Source organism: Mastomys coucha, unplaced genomic scaffold (assembly GCF_008632895.1).
Source record: "Mastomys coucha isolate ucsf_1 unplaced genomic scaffold, UCSF_Mcou_1 pScaffold22, whole genome shotgun sequence".
Taxonomy (NCBI): Eukaryota; Metazoa; Chordata; class Mammalia; order Rodentia; family Muridae; genus Mastomys; species Mastomys coucha.
The window spans coordinates 188922200-188932339 of record NW_022196905.1 but is presented as its reverse complement, the minus strand read 5'-3'; the positions used below and the strand labels follow the sequence as shown (position 1 = coordinate 188932339).

Sequence of the window (10140 nt, the reverse complement as noted above, 5' to 3'; positions counted from 1 at the left end):
AAAAAAAAAAAAAAATTGATGCATTTCTTGTCTTCTGGATCCATCTCTAATGTATTGATAGTATGTTCAGAAAAAGGTTCTGAAATTAGAACTTCCAGCATGGGCCAGGTCACGATGGCTGTCTGCTTATACAAAAATCTAACTTGATGAAAATTATCCTAAGCTAATCCACTTGGTGATTAAATATCTCCTGGTTGATAAAACTTGTGCTTTTCTTCTGTGGACAGCACTGGGACAGTCATTAGCTTCCTTTGTGTTGTGTGTTGTATGAACCAAGTGTTAGCCTTTTCCTTGTTGGTCTTTTCTGTGCAGCCTGGCGGTGAGCATCCTCTACCATGGCTGCCTTTTATTCCTATGATTCACTAGCTTTTTTTATTAGGCTCAGAGGAAGTGCATTATCACCATATAAAAGCTCAGAAATAGTGAACTCTGAACCCGTAGAATGGCCTTTTCCCCGCCAATGCCAAATGCAGAGCCCATGGCTAACTCCAGCATTTAAATGAGTTTGTTGGTGGAGAAAGCCATCAAATGATGAATACACTGTTATTTCTTGCCATCGGTTGTGTGATCTATACCAATTCTGCCCCAAGGAGGAACTAGCAGAAGGTTCTCCCTGTTAGTTATAAACTATAAAAATCATTCTGTCTTTTCTTTCACTGTCGACCTTAACAAAGTTACAAGGAACTCTTAGGTTTTTTTATCTGCACCGCCAGCTAAGAGTAGTTGAGTTTTATTGTTTATTTTGTATTTCTCTTCTGGGAGAAATTAGAAAAAGAAATGGAAAGAAAAGTAAGGAAACAGAAGCGTTCCCTTCATGCAAGACAAAGAATCATGTACATGGATTTTTTTTGCTCCCAAGGTTATTAGCATGGACCTAAATTTACCTGGCTTAATTAATTAGTACCCACTGAGCAACTAACCAGCACTGATTCACTATTGTCAGTTTGTAAATTTTATTAGGAAAAAAGTAATTTTCCAGTTGAGTCATCAAATTGAATATGGATAGTTGCATCGTAGCTGACAATAATTGTCTTGACAAAGATTTATGAAATATGCTGAGTTAAATCATCAGAAAGGTGTTTAACTGGAGTGATACTGTTTCACACCGAAGATTCACACACTGCCCATGAGAGAGTCAGGAATCCTTGAAGTCAGGGGTTACGGTGGCGAGACTTAAAAACATGTTTGACATAGATAAGGTACATCCTTGATTTTCCTCGTCATGTAAGAATTTTGAGTGAAAGGAATTTCCAGAAGCAAAATGTCTGATTAGAAGACATCCCATCCTCTCCGTTTATAAAATCATTCCCAAGGGAAGCAGCTACCAAGGCTTTTGGTTCCACTTTGGTACCATTAATGAATCATCAATGGGATGACAGTTTCATGAATGAATTGGTGTGTGTGGGGAGGGGTTCTTGGCTAATATTATCTCACTAATAAGTGAAAAGAATAATGCATTTAACAGTTGTGTGCTGTGTTAACAAGCCCTAACCTGGAGTGAGCTTTGTTGTTCTCATTAACCAGGGTTCACCCCTTACGGTGGTGCTAATAAAAAGAAATGATATTTCAACTTGCAGGCACTCTGTGAATAACCCTAAGCTGCGAAGTGGAGATCTCCCACTGCACTGAGACAGTACTACTGTGGCTTCTTTAATAGTCTCACTTGGTTGGAACTCTGGAGGTGAAGAAGCAGTCTTATTTATCATTGATTTTTTTTTTCTTGTTGTTGTTTTTTAGTTAAGGTTCCCCATTGAGTGTGCTTCTTAAGCTCAGTTTCAGCTTCATTAATAACTTCATCCAGGCTTTCGTCTGCCTTAGATCTAGTGTGCCATTTCATCCTGGGCTCTTACGTAGCTTCTACACATACTTGTTTACTGATCATTTCTCTATCATTTAAAAGTTATAAGCTATAAGGTGTAAAAGTCAGCTATAGATATAGATTTTTCTTCTCCTTACCTTTTTGCCTTTTCTTCTCTGTAGATAATATTTGGTAAAATTTACCTGAAATAATTCATGAAAAATCTCAGTAATTTGTACATTTACAGTTTATATGAATTAGTCCAGAAAGAATCAAGGACTTCCTGCCCTGTCCTACATAGTTCAATATAGCTTTAATTTTCATCTATTAGAAAGCATTTTTTCACTAGGCAATTTCTTGCTTCCACAAAAATATGTATTTTCTTTCTCTGATGAATTTATTATTTGCTATTTCTGGAGACAATCAATACTATCACCCACTCCACTTTTCTACATTGGTAACTAGCTTGGCTTCTTTTGCGGCCTCCAGTTCAGATGTGTGAGATTCACACTGAGATCTGAATTAGCTTTAGAAGTTCAAAATTGCCTTAATCTGTAACAGCCAGCCCCTACACACATTCCTGAGCAATGACCCTCACAGTGCCTTCCCCTTTAAGTTCAGTTGCTTGCACTTGGGAGTGTTAACTTCTAGAATGCTGATAGCCTGCAGCCAGTCTATTGTTCTCTCTGTTGTACTTCTGCTGCTTCTGTGTGTTATGATAGCTGCTACAAGAATATACAGGCATCAAGGCAACACTTAGATTTCATCTAGACCAGCCATAGCCCTTCAAGGTCCAGTGCAGGAACTCATTGACAATTCTTGACCCTCAGTGATTATAAAGTTAATTGTCTTCAAGCCCCTAGTTTCTATCTATGATTTAAGAAGCTTAGTAGTTACCTGTTAGATATTAACAAAATAGTTCACTTCTAACCATTTAATAAATGATTTATTAAAGTCTCACTTTATTATGATATCTATTTTGGCCTTGATAGTTCATTAGTTATCTTGCTGTAGCTTTTTATCTAGCAGTTCAGTCCTGTTTAGCTAATTATTAATGCATGAAGTTGCATATTAAATTACCTCTTTATTAGTGCATTTGTAATTTGACTATTGAAAGCCCTGGGCTTCTTTCATGTAAGATCAATGGCTATGCATTTTTAAAAAAACAGAATACTTAGGTAGAAGTATTACTTACTCACTATATTATCTTTTTCTTGCTCTTTTTTTTTCTGTATTTTTAAATGGTCCTAAGGAAAAGCAAGACCATCACACAAACACCAGGCTTGAATCAACCTTGCCTGCAAAAACTGCGGGCAATCTCTCACACATCGTGACCTTACAATGCCAAGAGAAGAGTTTCCACCTGAAAAGTTGGACATCCCCCTCCTGAGTGAGAAGGGAATGCTTGTTATTAGCTAGGCAGTGAGTGTAGACCCCTCTGTAGTCACAGCTATTGCTGCAAGTGAAATATGCCTGGGCAGGTAGCCCATTAACTTAAATTGACTGGCTGAGGCCTCTCCTTTGTTGAAGGCAGCTTGGGGATAGTCAGGGACTCCTGTGGGGAAAGAGACTGTCACACTCTAGAAAAGAGGTGGAAGAGACAGGCCAAAGTTATTGAACACACATTTTAAAATCAGACCTGGTCCTAGGCTAAGAAAATCTTAAGCAGAAAGGGGTTTCACTGTCATTTTCTTTAAAGTAAGCTTTTCTAAAATTATGATGTAATTAATAAAAGCCAGTTGGCTCCCCGAGCAATATGGCATAGTCTTTTATAGTAACTGAGAGTATTTTTTAAAAGATCTATCAAGAGGTGGGATAGACAGGCATTTGTGAGAAACAGAAAATGACGAATGAGAGAATGCATTGCAGAAGAGTTTGCTGGGGGGGGGGGTGCTTGAAGCACCTTTCGAGCTGCCATTGGTGGCTCGCCTCCATGTGGACCACGCACTTCACCCAAACATGGACACTTCTCCAACATAAACCTCTGTTGTCCCCAACATGCAAAATTACATCCCAAAGGATGGAGTTAATCGTAACCCTCTCGTGCTTTGGTCCTGGGATGAGGAATGTAGGAGATCAAATGTGAAGATAGCCTGTGATTGAGCACAGTTGTAACTAAGAATTTGAACGTCTCTAGTTTCTGTTTGATTGACAGAAATTATTTAAACATTAATCATTTGTTTATTCATTCACACAGAAGCTCCAAAGCAGTGTGTAAATATCTGTTTATTTGTCTTTTTCTTGCAATATCTGGTGAAGTTAGCATACCAGTTTGGGGATGTAGTTCAGTGGTAGAGCACACTCACTTAGTATATGCAGAGCACTCAGTGTATGCAGAGCACTCACTTAGTGTATGCAGAGCACTGACTTAGTATATGCAGAGCCCCCAGACCTGACCCAACCACTAAGAAAAGGAAAACATGGTAGATTAGATAAATCTTTATTACAGAAGTTAAAATTGAATCATTATGGTGAAGATATTATATTGAAGACAAACTTAAATTTATAAAAACATAAAACAAAACCAAAATGTGGTTGTGAAGATACTCAAAGAGTGGTTCTCTGTGTCTCGAGTATAAGAATTGGAGTCTCCCAAATATTTTTTCCCACAGTGAAATAAAGCCAAAAACTCACAGGTGGTTACAAAGACTAGTGAAAGCAAATTCATGATTTGTCTAATGTGATATTATTACTAACCTATTATCACGCCATAGATTTAACTTGGCCGTAGAGCAGGCATCATGCCAATAATTAAACCGAGAAAACTGTACGCTAACAGCAGCTATAAACGAAGGTCGTTTGATGAGTCGGTTTTGGAAGGCAGTGGGTGCAAGAGAAATACAAACCACATACAGTGCAGCAGCATGGGAAGAATGAATGAATGCCTTTGATTCACATAGACATATCCTTTAATCCTAGTCCCATTTTTAAATTAATTAAACTTGTTCCTCTGATACTTTCATATATCAACATGGTGCATTTCTAGGACTCCAACCACCCCCCTCATACACACATACCCCTCTTATCCCTACAAGCCTCATTCTTATGTTTATAACTTCTTTTGTTTTGTTTTGTGATCCACAAAGCTTAACCATTGCCATGCCAGTGACCACGAGATTGGAACTCTCACCACTGGGTTCATAGTTGAAGACAAGGACCTTACCTTTCCCAGAATTCATCAGTAGCCAGTAGCCTAGCAGGGAGGGGTAGGAGCCAGTGAGATTCTCCCCTATCCATGGCTGAATCTTGACAGCCATGCAGACCCAGCTCAAGCATCCACAGCTGCTAGGAGTTGATTGGCTGGGTCATGTGCAAGGGATAGGATTTCTCAGACCTTTAACTTTCTTTTGGCTCTTAGATTTTTTTTTTTCTACCACTCTTTTACAGTTTTTCTTGAGCCTATGTTGGTGATAGGAGAAAGGTCCTATTTATGACCGAACTTGCAATTATCCCTCATTCTCAGTAACTTGAATAGTCATCAGTGGGTTCGTGCAATCTCCACTGTTCATTATAGAGAGAAACGTCTCTGATCAAGACTGAGAAAAGCACTTATTTACAGGTATAACCAAAAATATTTCAAAGAATTTGATATCCTATCAGGTTAGCTAAACTTGGATTTTGACTTTATTTCCTGTAGAGGGTGTGAATTCACACCTGCCCAGTGGGTCTCAAATCCAATTGCAGTGTTTGGCTGCCCACATGACAGAGATCCCGTTATTGCCGTAGTGCGCGCTCACCTTGCCTAGCTGGTTAGTGTTGTAGTTCAAATGGGTCACTGATGGGTTAGACAACTGGTGTCTTTTCTCCTGTCAGCTTGCCTGGCTTTCTTGCCTTTTGGAAAGTTTTCCAGCAGGGAGAAGCTTCCAGCTCACTTCTAGCTTAATTTCTCAGTTTCTTACAGTCATAGTGTGTGACATCTTCAGCAGTGAGGTCTTACCATCGAGTTCTTGTGGGAAACCAAGAGGAATGGTACCAGCCCGCACTGATGTAGGCTCTGAGGACAATTTTGAAAGTACTAATAATATATTCTCAGAATAATGTTGTTTTCAGAATATAATGTAAATGACGCTCCCAGCACATGAATTTTCTTGTTTTTTAGGTAATGACCAAATGACAGTAGCAAGCGTGGACATAAGATAAGGATGCCTAATTTGTTAACAATTGAACAAATTATCTCTTTTGCTTTCCCAGAAGTTGAGAAATGTATTTCTCTTACCTGGGATATACATGGCTCACTTTACGTGTGAGGTAGGCCAAGCATAAAATTAAACTATGATTAATTTTAGCAGAATAAAATCTCTTGCTTCTTTTCTTGTCGTTGCTCAAGAAATATGCGGATTTGTTTTAGGCAGGAACCCCAAGTGTCTTATTTTTGTACTTAAGAAAATAATCTTCCAATAATAATGAAAGACAAGTGTTCATATGCTTGAAACATTCAATTAACTAAAACAGTAAATGTGTGGAGTGAAACAGTAAAAGCTTTCATGCACCATCAAATGTCTCCACATCATTTAGAAGTTAGAGCACAGTTCTGAGATTTATTTAAGATGTGAGAAGATTTGATGAGCTTTTGCCAGGTAAAGCTACTCTACGGCCAAGTCTTGTTATTTATATTAATTGGAGTGAACCGGTTTTGATTTTGTTTTGTTTTGTTTTTTGTTTGGTTGGTTTTTTGTTTTGTTTTGTTTTCTTTTCTTTTTAGTGACACATTAAAATACAAAGAAAGTATACATTAGCAATATTTATTTATTAGCCTAATTCATTTTTGAAATAATTTCCACACATTTTAATATTGTATATTCAGATAATATTTGGTTCTGGATAACCAATAATTTTATAAAATATTCATATATGATAACTAATTTTCATTTTAGGGAAATGAATTCTTAGTAACTTCTAACACATTTCTACTCTTGGCTGAGCATGATCAAAGGAAAGGGCCATGGAAGCCCCTTCCTGGGTTGTAGCTGGTGACTGGGGTTTAGCTGTGCCCCTGTTCTGAATATGAACCCGTCCTCAAACACTTTTCCTCAGCAGCAGCCTCATGAGGGTTCCTGTATTCAGCCTTTCACCCTCTTTCCATTGTCTGTGGACTTCTGTCCTCTTTGTGTGAAGCTTTTCATGTATGCATTTAGGGATTTTACATGGATGAGTAGTTCATCTCCACTTACTGTTGCTACATGATGATTCTGTATAGAACCTTTTCCGATAGTTCATGTTTCTTCAATTTTACCACAGTGTTTCCCCCAGAATTTCATCTGCTGGTTTTGTTGCCACCCAGTAGCTACCCTGCCAGGCACATCCACATGTCCTTCCTGCCCTCCCGGGGTTTGCTTTTGCCTCCTTTTATCTTTCTCCTCTAAATTCAAGCCTGAGGAAGAGCCTGCTTTCTGCTACACCAGTCTGAGAACCCTTTCTTTTTGGCCCATAGAACGAAATTCTTGAACACGCCCTTAACCAGCTAAGCCTCATCGATTTCATTTTATAACTTTCTGATCCTGATGTGACCCACCTTATGATAGTGTATCATCTCACCTCATATGAGAACCACTTAAAATGCTAGTACTCAAAACACCTCCTGTCGCAGCCACATCCTGAGTAATGTATTCTTGCCACTTTCTGGTCATGGTGTGTGGAGCGAGCTTGGGCTTTGAGACAGATCTGGATGAACATCTGGACATCCGATGGACTACATCACCTCGGCCTTGGTGCTCTCATGTGGCTTAGTTATTTATTTATTTTTCCCATCAACTGGGATTGACCATGCTTCACAAAGGCTTTATAAAGTTTCACTGAAATGTCTCAAGCAATGTTCATAACCCTTGTGTTTCTTTGCTTTCCTTAGGTCCTTTCTTGTCCTATGTGTTTAAAACAGCTGATTGAGCATTTTCAAAGGCAAAAGCCACTGCCAAGGCAATAAAGAACAAATAAAGTCATACTCATGACCACAAAAGATCATGCTGACAAGCTAGGTGGTAGCCACTAAAGTCTCAGTGACTTTGTAGATGAGGCCATTTTCAAGCATGGGTTTTATTTTACAGGAAGTCAACAGTAATACGAGGAAGCCATTACTTGAGATACGTTGCCATAGTAGATCAGGAAATAAAGCCTACATTTGCATTCATTCATTCATTCATACATTCTGCAATATTATCATTATTTTCATTGTTAATATCATCAAGTTTTTCACATTGAACATTGAAAACATGGCTTGCTATTGGAGATGTCGAGATATCATGACTGCTCTGTGTGTATGTTGTGTACAGATAGGTGTGCACATGTGTGTTCCCGTACATGTGAAAGCCAGAGATCAAGTCAAGTGTCTTCTTCTGCCAATGTCTTCTGTTTTGAGAAAAAGACAGGCTCTCCCACTGCAGCTGGAGCCCACTGGTCAGTGAATCCTGTCTCTACCGCCCCAGCACTGAGACTGCAGGCTCACGCCACCACCCTTGTCTTTATATGGAGTGCTGGGGATCCCAGCTCAGGTCACCCTGCTTGCCCAACAAGCACTTTACTGATAGAACTGTCTTCCCCATCTCCCTGACCACATATGAAAAAACTGAGTTACATTTCAGGACAAATTTCAAAATTGGAATTAATCTTATAGATTTTCTTTGTTTTATCTTATCTTGAAACCCACTGTGTTTACAGAAATTCCCCGAGCAATTTAGGAAATTTGGAAATTGTTATGGTAGTGTGTCAATAATGGTCTGAGCAAGAATCATCTATTGGTATGGGTGTTCCCAAATCGAAGCACTTTCATTATTCACTCTGAGTTGAAAGGTTTTGAGGAGTAGATTGCTTTAATTTGGTTCAGGGTATGGAACCCAGGCCCTAACCTGGTATGTACTCCCCCCATTGAGCTGCATCCCGAGTGATCTTTTCTTCACTTTGGGACAGGGACCCATCAAATCGCCCATGCTGGCTTTGGATTCACTCTGTACCGGCACATAAGCCTTGAACATGTAGTCTTTCTGCCTTAGCTTTTAAAATCACTGGGGTTGCAGGTCTGCACCACGAGACCTGGCTAAGAATCTCTTGACAGAGGCTGTGCTGTCTAATCATTCTTGAGCAGATAAGCATTCATTTTTTAAAAATATGTTCTTGTCAGGTGCGGGGACACACATCTTTAATCACAACACTTGTGAGGCAGGTTCTCCTTAAATTCAAGGGCAGTGTGTTCTACCTAGGAAGTTCTGGGCCAGCCAAGACTGCATAGTAAGCCCCTTATGTCCACAGCAAACAAAATGTGTGTGTGTGTGTGTGTGTGTGTGTGTTTATGTGTGTGTCTGTGTGTATGTCTGTATCTGTATGTGTCTATGTGTCTGTGTATATCTCTATCTGTATGTGTGTGTGTGTCTCTGTATATCTCTCTTTGTATCTGTATGTGTGTGTGTGTGTCTTTATGTGTCTGTGTGTATGTATCTGTATGTGTGTGTGTGTCTGTATATCTCTATCTGTATGTGTATGTGTGTGTATGTGTGTGTCTCTGTATGTGTGTGTATGTCTATATCTGTATGTGTATGTGTGTCTCTGTATATCTCTATTTGTATTTGGTGTGTGTGTGTGTGTGTGTTTAGTGACATGTTAATGATAATGTTTGTGTCAACATGGTATGGTCAGTAAATGTGAACCCTTGTCTCATTTGCAGATTCATCTCACTTTGAAGTTTTCTAACTCTAGGTAATTTGCCATAGGCAAAAGACTAGCCAGTATGTGACTAAAATCAATTTCCAAGATCATACCACAACCCATCCCCAAAGATTTTTGAAGAATTATGTGCTTAGTGAAGCCCTCCCAAAGCAGTTACTAAAAGATATCACAGGCTGCATTGAGGGCATTGCAGCCCCTCCCTGTTTCCTCCCTCCTTTCATGATGCCCATTAGCATTAGGGCCTTGCTAACTGAAGACCTGAAGAGGGAGGCAGGACAGGGGCGAGCAAGGTGGAGATGCACAGTGGCCAGTATGCAAGGTGCACATATGAGAAGCGGGAAGCTAATAAGTAAAAGCTTAAAAAATTAAGTCTCAAATAAATAAATACAAAAAGGGCCAGAGAGATGGCTCAGTCCTTGGGGGGAGGGCGTGAATACCCTCATTTTTGTCTCTGTTCATATCTGAATTTCATAGACTTTATAATTCCCATAGTGGGGATTTTGTGACGTTTAAATCTGACCAGGTGTCATGGAGGCTAGTTACCATCTAGGTGTGAATAAGCCATGCCTCAACCTCTTCCACCCCTTGAACTGTTTGTTTTCTGTTGTGTTTTGTCCCCTCTCCCTCTCCCTCCCTCTCTCCCTCTCCCTCCTTCTCTCCCTCTCCCTCTCCCTCTCCCTCTCCCTCTC

General features: G+C 39.6%; 1 protein-coding gene across 18 annotated transcripts in view; it reads left to right on the top strand.

Annotated features, from left to right (window-relative positions):
- Nucleotides 1-10140, top strand: part of Tenm3 (teneurin transmembrane protein 3) — a 1282613-nt gene that overhangs the window by 1092211 nt on the left and 180262 nt on the right. The gene's annotated exons all lie outside the window — the stretch shown is intronic.